Consider the following 12,943-nt stretch of genomic DNA (forward strand, 5'->3'; position numbering starts at 1 on the left):
GAGAAAAATTAACATTCAGGCACAATTGTGCTGCATCCATCAATAGATAAATGGATAAAGAATGAGTGCTATTTATATAATGGAATATTATTTGGCCATAAAAAGAATGAAATCTTGCCATTTGCAACATGAATGAATCTAGTGTAATGTTAAGCAAAATAAACCAGAGAAAGACAAATTCCATATGATTTCACTGAGAAGTGGAATTTAAGAAATAAAACAAAGGAAAATAAGAGACAAACCAAGAAACAGACTCTTAACTATAGAGAACATACATACGGTTAGCTGAAGGGAAGTAGATTGGGGAATGGATGAAAAGGGGGATTAACAGTATATTTATCTTGATGAGCTCTGAATAATATATACTAAATTATTGAATCACTATACTGTGCAATTGAAACTAATATATATCTGTATGTTAACTACACTGGAATTAAAATTTAAAAACCATGGTCTGTATGAGATGGAATATGGAGATTTCTTAGTTATTAGAAGAATGTAAATATAAAGCACTGGGGGAAGAAAGGCAGAAATACACACTAGAGTGGATAAAGGAATCAAGGTGATTAATATGCTCTGGCACAGTGCATGACAATAGAGTAAAGAAATAGAATAAAAGAGATAAAGTTTCTAGTCACCCAATTTTCTTTTGTTTTTATTGATCATGTTAATGATACTGAATCTGTTTGATTGATGTTTAAATAGAAATGTTTAAAATGAACATTGCAACATAATACAAAAGAAAATGGCCAAAATCAGGGAGAAAATCTTCTTCTTCTCCTCCTTCTCCTTCTCCTTCTTCTTTTTCTTCTTCATCGTCTTTTTCTTTGTCTTCTTCTTCTTCTTCTTTGGGGGGTGGGGATTTTCCTTAAGTTATTCTAAAATTATACTCACCATTTCTACAACAAATTTCATCTAAAAACAGTTAACGTGACTATCTACAGTTATGTACAGATTCTCTTGCTAAGAGTTTCTATTTTTCACTACCTTGTTTTTAGATTCTAAAATTTTTCCATATAACATATTTTCTTCAATGTTTCTTTTCTTTTCTTTTCTTCTTTCTTTCTTTCTTTCTTTCTTTCTTTCTTTCTTTCTTTCTTTCTTTCTTTCTTTCTTTCTCCTTTCATGGACTAATGAGAATAAACTGTCTATACATTACTGTAATATTCTTGTCACAAATACAACACAATTAACCCCAGAAAATACTAAATTGTTAAAATATTCTCTTGAACATCATTTTTAAAACATTTTTGTCATGGGAAAGTTTAGTAAGATGGCAGTGTTGGAGGAGCCTAAGCCTATGTTTACAACTAGATATCTCTCACATCTGAGTGAATAAACTGGACAGTGATCTGAAGACTGGCAGAAGAAACTCCACAACAAAACGTAGAGAAGAAGCTGCATTAGAGAGGTTAGTAAGGGCAGAAACAGTGGTTGGGAGCTGCCCACAGGAAGGAGGGAGCTGTGGGCATGGGGAGAAGAAAGAAACAATCCCTTGCACCAGACAGTACACATGGGGAAAATGAAGCTTCATAATGTTTGGCTTTGAAAACCAGAGGGGCTGAATTCTGTAAGTTTGTATAACCAGCAGGACTTGGAACCTGGAGCTTTAAAAGGTAGCTGACTCAGCACTGGGCAAGAGAGGAAGGCAAGTGATATTGGGTATTCCTCAACTGAAAGAGACAACACCCTGCAGAGAGACACCATAGAAGTGACATTTTGCATGAGAGGGAAATATTTTATACTGATTTTGGAGCATGTTGGGTTACTTCTCCAGGAACAAAGGAGTTGGCAGGCACCATTTTCCTCCCCCACCCCTGAGGGTGCCATGTACTATGTCCCTGGTAGCCAAAGGGCTGTGGTGGTTCTGGTTTAGGAGAATCACCTCACTGCAAATTTTGCTAACACCACAGTACCCATGAGCCCTTCTGCAGTCATGACCCACAGCATTGGCCTACTTGGGTCTCACTAACAGCAAAGAGAGTGAGCATAGCTCATGACAGGCAGAGAGTTAGTGCAGAAGTCTGAACTGAAAGGAAAAGTGACTCAGACACAGTTATAGTCTACAAGCAACACAAATAGGGGACTCCCCTGAAGTGCAAGGTTCTGGTAAACAGGGGGCACCACACTGAAGAGTGCTACAGGGCCTCTTCTTCATAAAGTCACTACTTTCAAGAGCAGAATATGTAGCTGATTTTCATTACACAGAGAAACAGACACAGAGGGGTAGATATAATGAGGAGACAGAGGAATTTGTCCCAAATTAAAGAACATGACAAAATCACAACAGGCGATCAAAGTGAAACAGAAATAAGTAGTATGCCTGATAGAGAATTGAAAGTAATGATCATAAAAGTACTCACTGGACTTCAGCAAAGAGTGAAAGACATCAGTGAGACCCTTGACAAAGAGATAAAAAATAACATATCAGAGATGAAAAACTCAATAAAGAAAATTATAAATACAATAGATAGAATAAACAGCAGGATACAGGAAGCAGAGGAACATATCAGTCACCTGCAGCATAGAGCAATGGAAAGCAGTCAAGCTGAACAAGTGAGAGACAAACAAATACTGCATAATGAGGAAAATACTTAAAGAATTCTGTTGCTTCACCAAGCATGACAACATTCACATAAGAGGGATCCCAGAAGAAGAGAAAGAGGGACAGAAAATGTATCTGAAGAAATAATAGTTGAAAATTCCTAAACATGGGGAGAAAAACAGAGATCCAGAATCAGGAAATACAGAGATCAACAAATTTAGCTCAAGGAGGTCCACACCAAGACACATAGTAATTAAGATGGCAAAAAAAAAAAAAATAGTGATAAAGCATTTTATAGGTTGCAAGAGAAAAGAATACAGTTGCATACAAAGGAAACCTCATGATGCTGTCACCTGATTTTTCAACACAAGCTCTGCAGGTCAGAAGTGATGGGCATGATCATTTGAAAGTGCTTAAAGGGAAAAATCTGTAACTGAGAGCATTCTATTCAGCAAGGCTATCATTTAGAATAGAAAAAGAGAAAAATAATTTCCCAGACAAAAAGTAACAGAATTCATGGCCACTAAACCAGTCCTAAAAGAAATGTTAAGGAGGACTCTGTGAATGGAAAACAAAACAAAACAATAAAAAAAAACCAAGAAAAACAAAAAACAAGCAAACAAAAAAACATAAGTAAAAGTAAGAAAAATAAGAAGGACAAAAGCAAAAAGAAATTAAGTATATCTCTAAAAATTTGTCAAGTGATCCATAAAATAAAAAGGATATAAAATATGATACCAAATATCTGAAACGTGAAAGGGAGGAGTAAAGTATGAGTTCAAAATTAAGCGACCATTAGCTTAATATAGACTGTTATATGTAGAAGGTGTTATATATAAACCAAATGGTAACCTCAAATTTAAAAAAAGCAATAGATATGCTAAAAGGAAGGAGTAAAGAATCCAAGTATATCAACAAAGAAAACCAGCAAACCATGAAAGAGAGAAAAAGAAGGAATCAGAGAAAAACTATGAAAACTGTAAATCAAATACCAAAATAGCAATAAATAAAAATCTATTGGTAATTACTTTGAATATAAATGAATATAAATGGACTAGATTCTCCAATCAAAAGACATAGGGTGACAGAGTGGATAAAGAAACAAGACCCACCCATATGCTGCCTAAAAGAGAATCGTTTCAGACCTAGAGACACCTGTAGATTAAAAATGAGGGGATGGAGAAATACTGACATGCAAATGGATGTCAAAAGAAAGCCAGAGAAACAACAATTATACCAGACAAAATATTTTCAAAATAAAAACTGTAACAAGAGACAAATAAGGACACTATATAATAATAAGGGGGGCAATTCAACAAGAATATATAACAATTGTAAATATTTATGTACTGAACTTGGGAGCACCCAAAAATGTAAAACACCTAATAACAAGCATAAAGTACTCATCCATACTAATACAATAATACTAGGGGACCTTAGCACCCCAATTACATCAATGGACAGAGCATCCAAATGGAAAATCAACAAGGAAACAGTGGTTTTGAATGATAAACTGGATCAGATGGATTTAACAGGTATATTCAGAAAATTCCACCTTAAAACAGTACAATACACATATACACATTCTTTTAAAGTGCACTCTGAACAATCTGCAGAATAGGCTACATATTAGGCCACAAAACAAGCCTGAAAAAATTGAAAAACTTTGAAGTCACACCATGCATCTTTTCTGAATACAACGCTATGAAACTAGAAATCAACAACAAGAAAAATTTGGAAAGAACACAAACACATGGAGGTTAAATAACATGCTACTGAAGAGTAAATGACATAAACCAAAAAAAAAAAAAAAGAAAAAATCAAAGAATACATCAAAAATACATGGAAACAAATAAAAATTAAAACACAATGGTCGAAATCTATTGGGATACGGAAAAAGTGGTTCTAAGAGGGACGTTTATAGCAATGCAGGCCTACCCCATGAAGTAAGAAAATTCTCAAACAACTTAACCTTACAGCTCAAGGATGGAGAAAAAAATAACAATAACCAACACTGAAAACCAAAAGAAGGAATTGGAGGGGATTTTGCTAAGTGAAATAAGTCAAACAGAGAAAGACAATTATCATATGGTTTTACTCATATGTGGAACATAAGGAATAGCATGGAGGACCATAGGGGAAGGGAGGAAAAACTGAATGGGAAGAAATCAGAGAGGGAGACAAACCATGAGAGAGTATAGACTCTGGGAAACAAACTGAGGGTTTCAGAAGAGAGGGGGTGGGGTGATGGGGTAGCCCGGTGATGGGTATTAAGCAGTGTTGTAATGAGCACTGGGTGTAATATGCAACTATTGAATCATTGAACACTACATCAGAAACTAATGATATGTTGGCTAACTAAACATAATAAAAAAGTAAATAAAAAATAAAAATAAAGAGAAAAAGAAATAAAAATAAAAATTTATTTGTTATTTTGATTATCTCTTCTGAGTTACCTCTGTTTGATCATATATTTTAACTCAAGATTACAAAATAAATTTACCCATTAAAAATTCTCATTGGCCCTCTTTAATGAGTATTAAAGAGGGCACGTATTGAATGGAGCACTGGATGTTATATGCAAACAATGAATCATGGAACACTACATCAAAAACTAATGATGTAATGTATGGTGATTAACATAACATAATAAAAAAACTAATGATGTAATGTATGGTGATTAGCATAACATAATAAAATAAGATAAAAAAATTATCATTGAGTGGTGAATAGAATATAATTCTTATGTTGGTTACTCAGAAATGTCTTCATTTTTTATCTTTTATTTTGTGTGAAAATTGTAATCAGCATTTAATTCTTAAAGTATTAACACATATATAAAATTAAACTTACTAATTATTATATTTAGCTTACTTTACAAACCAATCATACTGATTACTTTTTTGTAATTTCTATTTTTTTTTACTTATTTATTACTTATGGATTTTATTTATTTATTTGGGGGAGAGAGAGAGAGAAAGCAGAAGTGGGGGGATGGAAATAGGGAGAAGCAGGCTCTCTGTTTAGCAGGAAGTCAGATGTGGGACTCTATTCCAGGAACCTGGGGTCATGACCTGAATCGAAGTCAGATGCTTAACTGACTGAGCCACCGAGGTGCCCCAATTTTTTTTACTTATTTAAATTCCAGTTAATGTACACTGCAATATTGGTTTCATGATATAATTTAGTGATTTATCACTTACATATAACACCCAGTGTTCATGATAACAAGTGCCCTGCTTAATACCCATCATCCATCTAGCCCATCCCTAACATACATCCCTCCATCAACCCCCAGTTTGTTCTCTATCGTTAAGAGTCTCTTATGTTTTGTTTCTCTGCCTCTTTTATCTTCCCCCCTCCCATATGATCATCTGTTTTGTTTCTTAAATTACACATGAGTCAATCATATGGTATTTGCCTTTCTCTGATTGTATTTTCACTTAGTATAAACACTCTAGCTCCATCCATGTTCTTGCAAATGACAAGTTTTCATTATTTTTGATAGTTAAGTAGCATTCCATTATCTATATCCATCTATATCTATATCTATATCTATATCATCTATACCACATCTTCTTTATCCATTCATCAGTCAACGGGCATTTGGGCTTTTCCATATTCTGGCTATTGTTGATAATGCTGCTATAAACATCAGGGTGCATGCAACCATTATAATCTGTATTTTTGTGTCCTTTGGGTAAATACCCAATAGTGCAATTGCTTGGTCATAGGGTAGTTCTATTTTTAACTTTTTGTGGAACCTCCATACCATTCTCCAGAGTGGCTTTAACAGTTTACATACCCACCAACAGTGCAAGGGAGTTCCCTTTTCTCAGATCCTTCCCAAAACCTGTTGTTTCCTTCATTGATAATTTTAGCCATTCTCACAGGTGGGGACTGGTATCTCATTGTGGTTTTGATTTGTACTTCCCCAATGAAAAATGATGTTGAGCATCTTTTCATGTGTTTGTTATCCATCTGGATATTTTATTTGGAAAAAATGCCTATTCATATCTTCTGCCAATTTCTTAACTTTATTATTTGTTTTTTGGGTGTTGAGTCTGAAAGTTTTTCATAAGTTTTGGATACTAACCCTTTATTCAATATGTCAATAGCAAATATCTTCTCCCATTCCATAGGCTGCCTTTCAGTTTTGTTGAGTGTTACCTTTGTTGTGCAGAAGCTTTTTATCTTCAGGAAGTCCCAATAGTTCATGTTTGCTTTTGTTTCCCTTGCCTCCAGAGACATGTTTAGTTAGAAGTTTCTATGGCTGAGGTCAAACAGGTTACTGCCTATGTTCTCCTTTAGGATTTTGATGGTTTCCTGTCTCACTTTTAGGACTTTCATCCATTTTGAATTTATTCTTGTGCATGGTGTAAGAAAGTTTGCATGTTTCTGGCAAGTTTTCCCAACACCATTTTTTGAAGAGACTGTTTGTTGTTGTTGTTGTTGTTTCTGCACTGGATATTCTTTCCTGCTTTGTTGAATGTTAGCTGACCATCTAGTTGTGGGTCCATTTCTGGGATTTCTCTTCTGTTCCATGGATGTATTTGTTTTTGTGCTAGTGCCATACTGTCTTGATCACTACATCTTTGTAGTATAGCTTGAAGTCTGGAATCATGATGCCTCCAGCTTTGCTTTTCTTTTTCAGGATCACTTTTCCTATTCAGGGTCTTGTGTGGTTCCATACAAATTTTAGGATTTTTTTTCTAGTTCTGTGAAAAATGCTGTTGACATTTTGATAGGGATTGCATTAAGTGTGTAGATTGCTTTGGGTAGTACAGACATTCTTAACAATGTGCGTTTTTCTAATCCACGAACAAGGAGTTTTTTTCCCCGTATTTCTTTATGTTCTTTTCAATATCTTTCAAAAGTGTTCTATAGTTTTCAGAGTACAGATCTTTTATTCCTTTGGTTAAGTTTATTCCTAGGTATCTTATTGTTTTTGGTGCTATTATAAATGCTGTCGATTCTTTGATTTCTTTTTATGGTACTTCATTATTGATGTATAGAATTGCAAAATATTTCTATATTTGATTTTATATCCTGTGACTTGGCTGAATTTCATATTAGTTCCAGAAATCTTTTGGTGGATTCTTTTGGGCTTTCTACATAGACTATCATGTCATCTGGAAATAGTGAATGTTTGACTTCTTTCTTGCTGATGTGGATGGCTTTCATTTCATTTTGTTTGATTGCAGATCATAAGACTTCCAGTACTATGTTAAACAATAATGATGAGAGTAGATATTCCTGTCTTGTGCCAGATCATAGAAGAAAACCTCTCAGCTTTTCCCATTGAGGATATTATTATCTATGGTTCTTTCCTATATGGCTTTTTTATCTATCCCTACTTTGCTGAGGGCTTTTTCAAGAATGGATGCTATATTTTGTCAATTTTTTTTGTTATTTTTTTCTGCATTGACAGGATCATATGTTTCTTATTCTTTCTTTTATTAATGTGGTGTAACACATTGATTGATTTGTGAATATTGAACTACTCCTGCAGCCGAGGAATAAATCCTCCATTATTGTGGTGGATAATTCATTTAATATGCTGTTGGATTCAATTTGCTAGTATCTTGTTGAGAATTTCTGCATCCATGTTCATCGAGGATATTGGCCTGTAATTATTCTTTTTAGTGGGGTCTTTGGTTTTAGAATCAAAGTAATGCTGGCCTCATAGAAGCAGTTTGGAAGTTTTCCTTCTATTTCTATTTTTGGAACATTTTGAGAAAGATAGGTATTAACTTTTCTTTCACTGTCTGGTAGAAGTCCCCTGGGAAACCATCTGGTCCTGGACTTTTGTTTGTTAGGAGATTTTTCATTGCTGATTCAGTTTCTTTGCTGGTTATCGGTCTGCTCAAATTTTCTATTCATGGGCGCCTGGGTGGCTCAGATGGTTAAGTGTCTGCCTTCGGCTCAGGTCATGATCCCAGGGTCCTGGGATCAAGTCCCACATTGGGCTCCCTGCTCCTTGGGAGCCTGCTTCTCCCTCTGCCTCTCTCTCTGTCTCTCATGAATAAATAAATAAAATATTTTTTAAAAATTTCTATTCATTCCTTTTTCAATTTTGGTAGTTTGCATATTTCTAGGAATTTATCCATTTCTTCCAGGTTATCCAGTTTGTTGGCATGTAAGTTTTCACAATATTCTCATGATTATTTGTATTTCTCTTGTGTTGGTTGTGATCTCTCTTCTTTAATTTGTGGTTTTATTTATTTGTGTCCTTTCTCTTTTCTTTTTGATAAGTGTGGCTAAGAGTTTATCAATTTTATCAGTTTTTTATTTAAATTCAATTAATCAATGTATAGTACATCATTAGTTTTTGATACAATGTTCAATGATTCATTAGTTTTGTATAAGAGGTCTTTTAAAGAAGCAGGTCTTAGTTTTGTTGATCTGTTCTACTAGGTTTGTTTGTTTGATTGTTTCTATATCATTTATTCTTGCTCTAATCTTTATTAATTCCCTTATTTTGCTGGCATTAGGCTTCATTTGCTGTTCCTTTTCTAGCTCCTTTAGGTCTAAGTTTAGGTTGTGTGTTTGAGACTTGTTTGCTTCTTGAGATAGGCCTGTATTGCTATGTAATTCCCTCTTATGACTGACTTTGCTGCATCCCAAAGATGTTGGACTGTCCTGTTCTCATTTTCATTGACTTCCATGTATTTTTTTTTTTGCTTCTTCTTTAATTTCCTGTTTAATCCATTCATCTTTTGTAGGACGTTCTTTAACCTCCATGTATTTGTGGTCTTTCCAAATGTTTTCCTGTGGTTGTCTTCAAGGTTCATGATATTGTGATCTAATGATACGCAATGTATGATCTTGATTTTTTTACTTGTTGAGGGCTGATTTGTGATCCAATATATGATCGATTCTGATGAAAAGAATGCATATTCTGCTTCTTTAGAATGAAATGTTCTGAATATATCTGTTAAATCCATCTGGTCCAGTGTGTGTTTCAAAGCCATTGTTTCCTTGTTGATCTTCTGCCTAGATGATCTGTCCATTGCTGTGAGTGTGGTGGTAAGTTCCCCTACTATAATTGAATTATTATCAATGAGTTTCTTTATGTTTGTTATTGATTTATATATTTGGGTTCTCTCAAGTTGGGGGGCATAGATATTTACAATTGTAAAATCTTCTTGATGGATAGACCTCTTTATTATCTTATAATGCCTTTCTTCATCTCTTGTTATAGTCTTTGGTTTAAAATCTAGTTTGTCTGATAAAAGTATGGTTACTCCAGCTTTCTTTTTAACATCCATTAGCATGATAAATAGTTCACCCTCTCACTTTCAATCTGGAGGTGTCTTTGTGTCTAAAATGAGTCTCTTGTAGGCAGCATTTAGATGTGTCTTTCTTTTTAATCCATTCTGATACTCTATGTCTCTTGATTGGAGCAATTAGTCCATTTACATTCAGAGAGATTATTGAAAGATATGAGTTTAATGCCATTGTGTTACCTGTAAAGTTGGAGTTTCTGGTGATATTCTCTGTTTCTTTCTAGTGTTTGTTGCTTTTGTTCTTTTTTTTTCTTTTCCCACTTACAGTCCCCCTTAATATTTCTTGCAGGGCTGGTTTAGTGGTCACAAACTCCTTTAGTTTTTGCTTTTCTGGGAAACTCTTTATCTCTCCTTCTATTCTGAATGACAGTCTTGCTGGATAAGGTAATCTTGGCTGCATATTTTTTCACATATAGCATGTTGAATATATCCCACTGCCTTCTGGCCTATCAATTTTCTGTGGACAGATCCACCGCATACTTGATCTGTCTTCCCATTTAGGTTGAGGACTTTTTTTCCCTTGCCACTTTCAGGATTCTTTCCTTGTCTGTGTATTTTGTGAATTTGACCATAATGTGCCTTGGTGATAGTGCTGACCTCCAAACTTCAGTCTCTGTGCTCTGCTGTTTATAAAAAAAATTGTGGTATTTAACACCTCTCCTTTTTCCCATTCAATTTTTTGGGGAACCGTTTTTCTTGTGCAATCCCATGCATGTGTTTTCACTTTTTTTCACTCTTTCTCTGTCTTTCTGTCTCTCACTTCTCTCTCTGCAGTCAGGGCTCCCTCCCCTCCACGATGCCCATGGTTCTTTTCTCCCCCAAATCAACTCTCTGCAGTTCCTACCCTCCACAAGGTGGTCATTTTTTTCTGCTTGTAAAGGTGTAGCTTTTTCTCTCAGTCCTCAGATCGATTTCTTGTGTGTTCAGAATGATTAGATATTTATCTACCCATGTTCAATGGAGGAAGCAAGTTTAGAGTCTCTCCACTCCTCTGCCATCTTAACTCCAGAATCCATACTGATTATTATAACTGCGTTACTATTATACAGCCGATGCCTAGCAAAATACCAGTATATAATAGACTCGGTAAATATTCATTGAATGAGAAATTAATCCTGCTACTGGTCACTCTATGAAATGTTACTAAATCACCAGTTTTGGCGTTCATAATCTTTGTGATCTATTCCATGTTCATTTATCCATTCCACACTGCGAGCCTTCAGAGAAATACTATAACATTCTGACTGTATTTCACACCAGAAAGAGCTATGGAATCACTTTCTGGAGTTTAGGGAGAAGTGAAGAATAGTCAAGGTTATCAGAATTACTTACACTAAGACTGTCACTAAAATAAAATAATGAAGGCAAGGTTTTGAGTTACATTTAGTTATCAAAAAACTACTCTCCTCTTATTTTTTCCATGTACATATAAATTGTGTCAGGGATATAAAGAGTGGAGAAACAAATCTAAATAGAAATTAAAATTCTAAATTCAAAGGAAATCCCTTATCAACCCTGTATGTCAATAAAAAAGACGTCCCCCTCCATTCAGAAGTGCACCTCTCAAAATTACACCCCCTTTTCTAGAGTTATAGTGTTTGAGTTAATGAGGCTATGTTTATAATAAAGTTTGAGTTTAAAAAATCACATTTTACACAAAATGAAATTCCAAGTAATTTTCAAAGAAGTTATCTAAATAGCCAGTCAATAATAATCCAGATAAAAATAATTGGTTGTCTGAGCTTTATAATATCAGTTTTTTTTTTAAAGATTTTATTTATTTATTTGAGAGAGAGAGAGAATGAGAGCCAGAAAGTACGAAAGGGAAGAGGGTCAGAGGGAGAAGCAGACTCCCCGCCGAGCAGGGAGCCTGATGTGGGACTCGATCCCGGGACTCCAGGATCATGACCTGAGCCGAAGGCAGTTGCTTAACCAGCTGAGCCACCCAGGCGCCCTATAATATCAGTTTTATTGTTAAAAATTGTAATGCATTATTCTTCTGGAATTTCCAATTGCTTTGGTGATAGTCCCTGGCAACCAAATAGACTGAATGTTAGAAAATATCTATCAGGGCGCCTGGGTGGCTCAGTTGGTTAAGCAACTGCCTTCAGCTCAGGTCATGATCCTGGAGTCCCGGGATCGAGGCCCACATCGGGCTCCCTGCTCAGCAGGGAGGCTGCTTCTCCCTCTGACCCTCTTCCCTCTCGTGCTCTCTATTTCTCATTCTCTCTCTCTCAAATAAATAAATAAAGATTTAAAAAAAAAGAAAATATCTATCATACCTTGGCATGGAAACACATTTATTCTTTTTTTGACAACATAATGTAATGTGGATAATAAGTTATTATAGAGAGGATGTCCTAACTGACTGAATGAAATTATAACCCCTTCCCATTTTAAGAATAGAAGAAATAAAGAATACTCTTTTTATCTGCCATACATTAAATCTCTATTTATTCTCCAGGGACTATAAATTATTTACAGTCCAGATGTTCAAGTGTAAATCTTGTTATCCTATACATAAAACTTCCAAAAATTATCTTTTAAATTTTGGAAATGGGAGAGGTCCTGCAAACCTTTACATTTTTACTCCATATTTTTGCACCAATGGAGGTCTTTTCAATCTGAAGATAATCACCAGGTGAGAAGCCCTTTCAGATAATCCTCAAAAAGGTATATAAAAAAAACTAGAAAAAAAAAACTTGAATGACAAGAAAGTCAAAACCCCTGAGTTTCCTCATGTAAGGAGTAAGGAGGACAAGGTTATGGGTCACCATTTGCTTTTGTTCCCTCTTATGAACGGAATAGCTTGAAGAGAAAAATATAGTGAATATAGTAAGCCATTTATTTTCAAATTCCTTGATATATCTGAGATTTTTTAATATAAAAGGAACAAATAAACAGCTATTTAAGTAACCAGATAGCAAGAAATGATTCTTTTCTTTTTACTTTTCAAAAATTTTATTTTATTTTTTCTTTTACTTTATTTTTTATGTTATGTTAATCACCATATATTACATCATTAGTTTTTGATGTAGTGTTCCATGATTCATTGTTTGCGTATAACACCCAGTGTTCCATGCAGTACATGCCCTCTTTAATGCCCATC

The sequence above is a fragment of the Eumetopias jubatus genome, unplaced genomic scaffold (assembly GCF_037043125.1).
Source record: "Eumetopias jubatus isolate StellerSeaLion01/CBP00866 unplaced genomic scaffold, mEumJub1_p1.0 scaffold_11, whole genome shotgun sequence".
In the NCBI taxonomy this organism is placed as follows: Eukaryota; Metazoa; Chordata; class Mammalia; order Carnivora; family Otariidae; genus Eumetopias; species Eumetopias jubatus.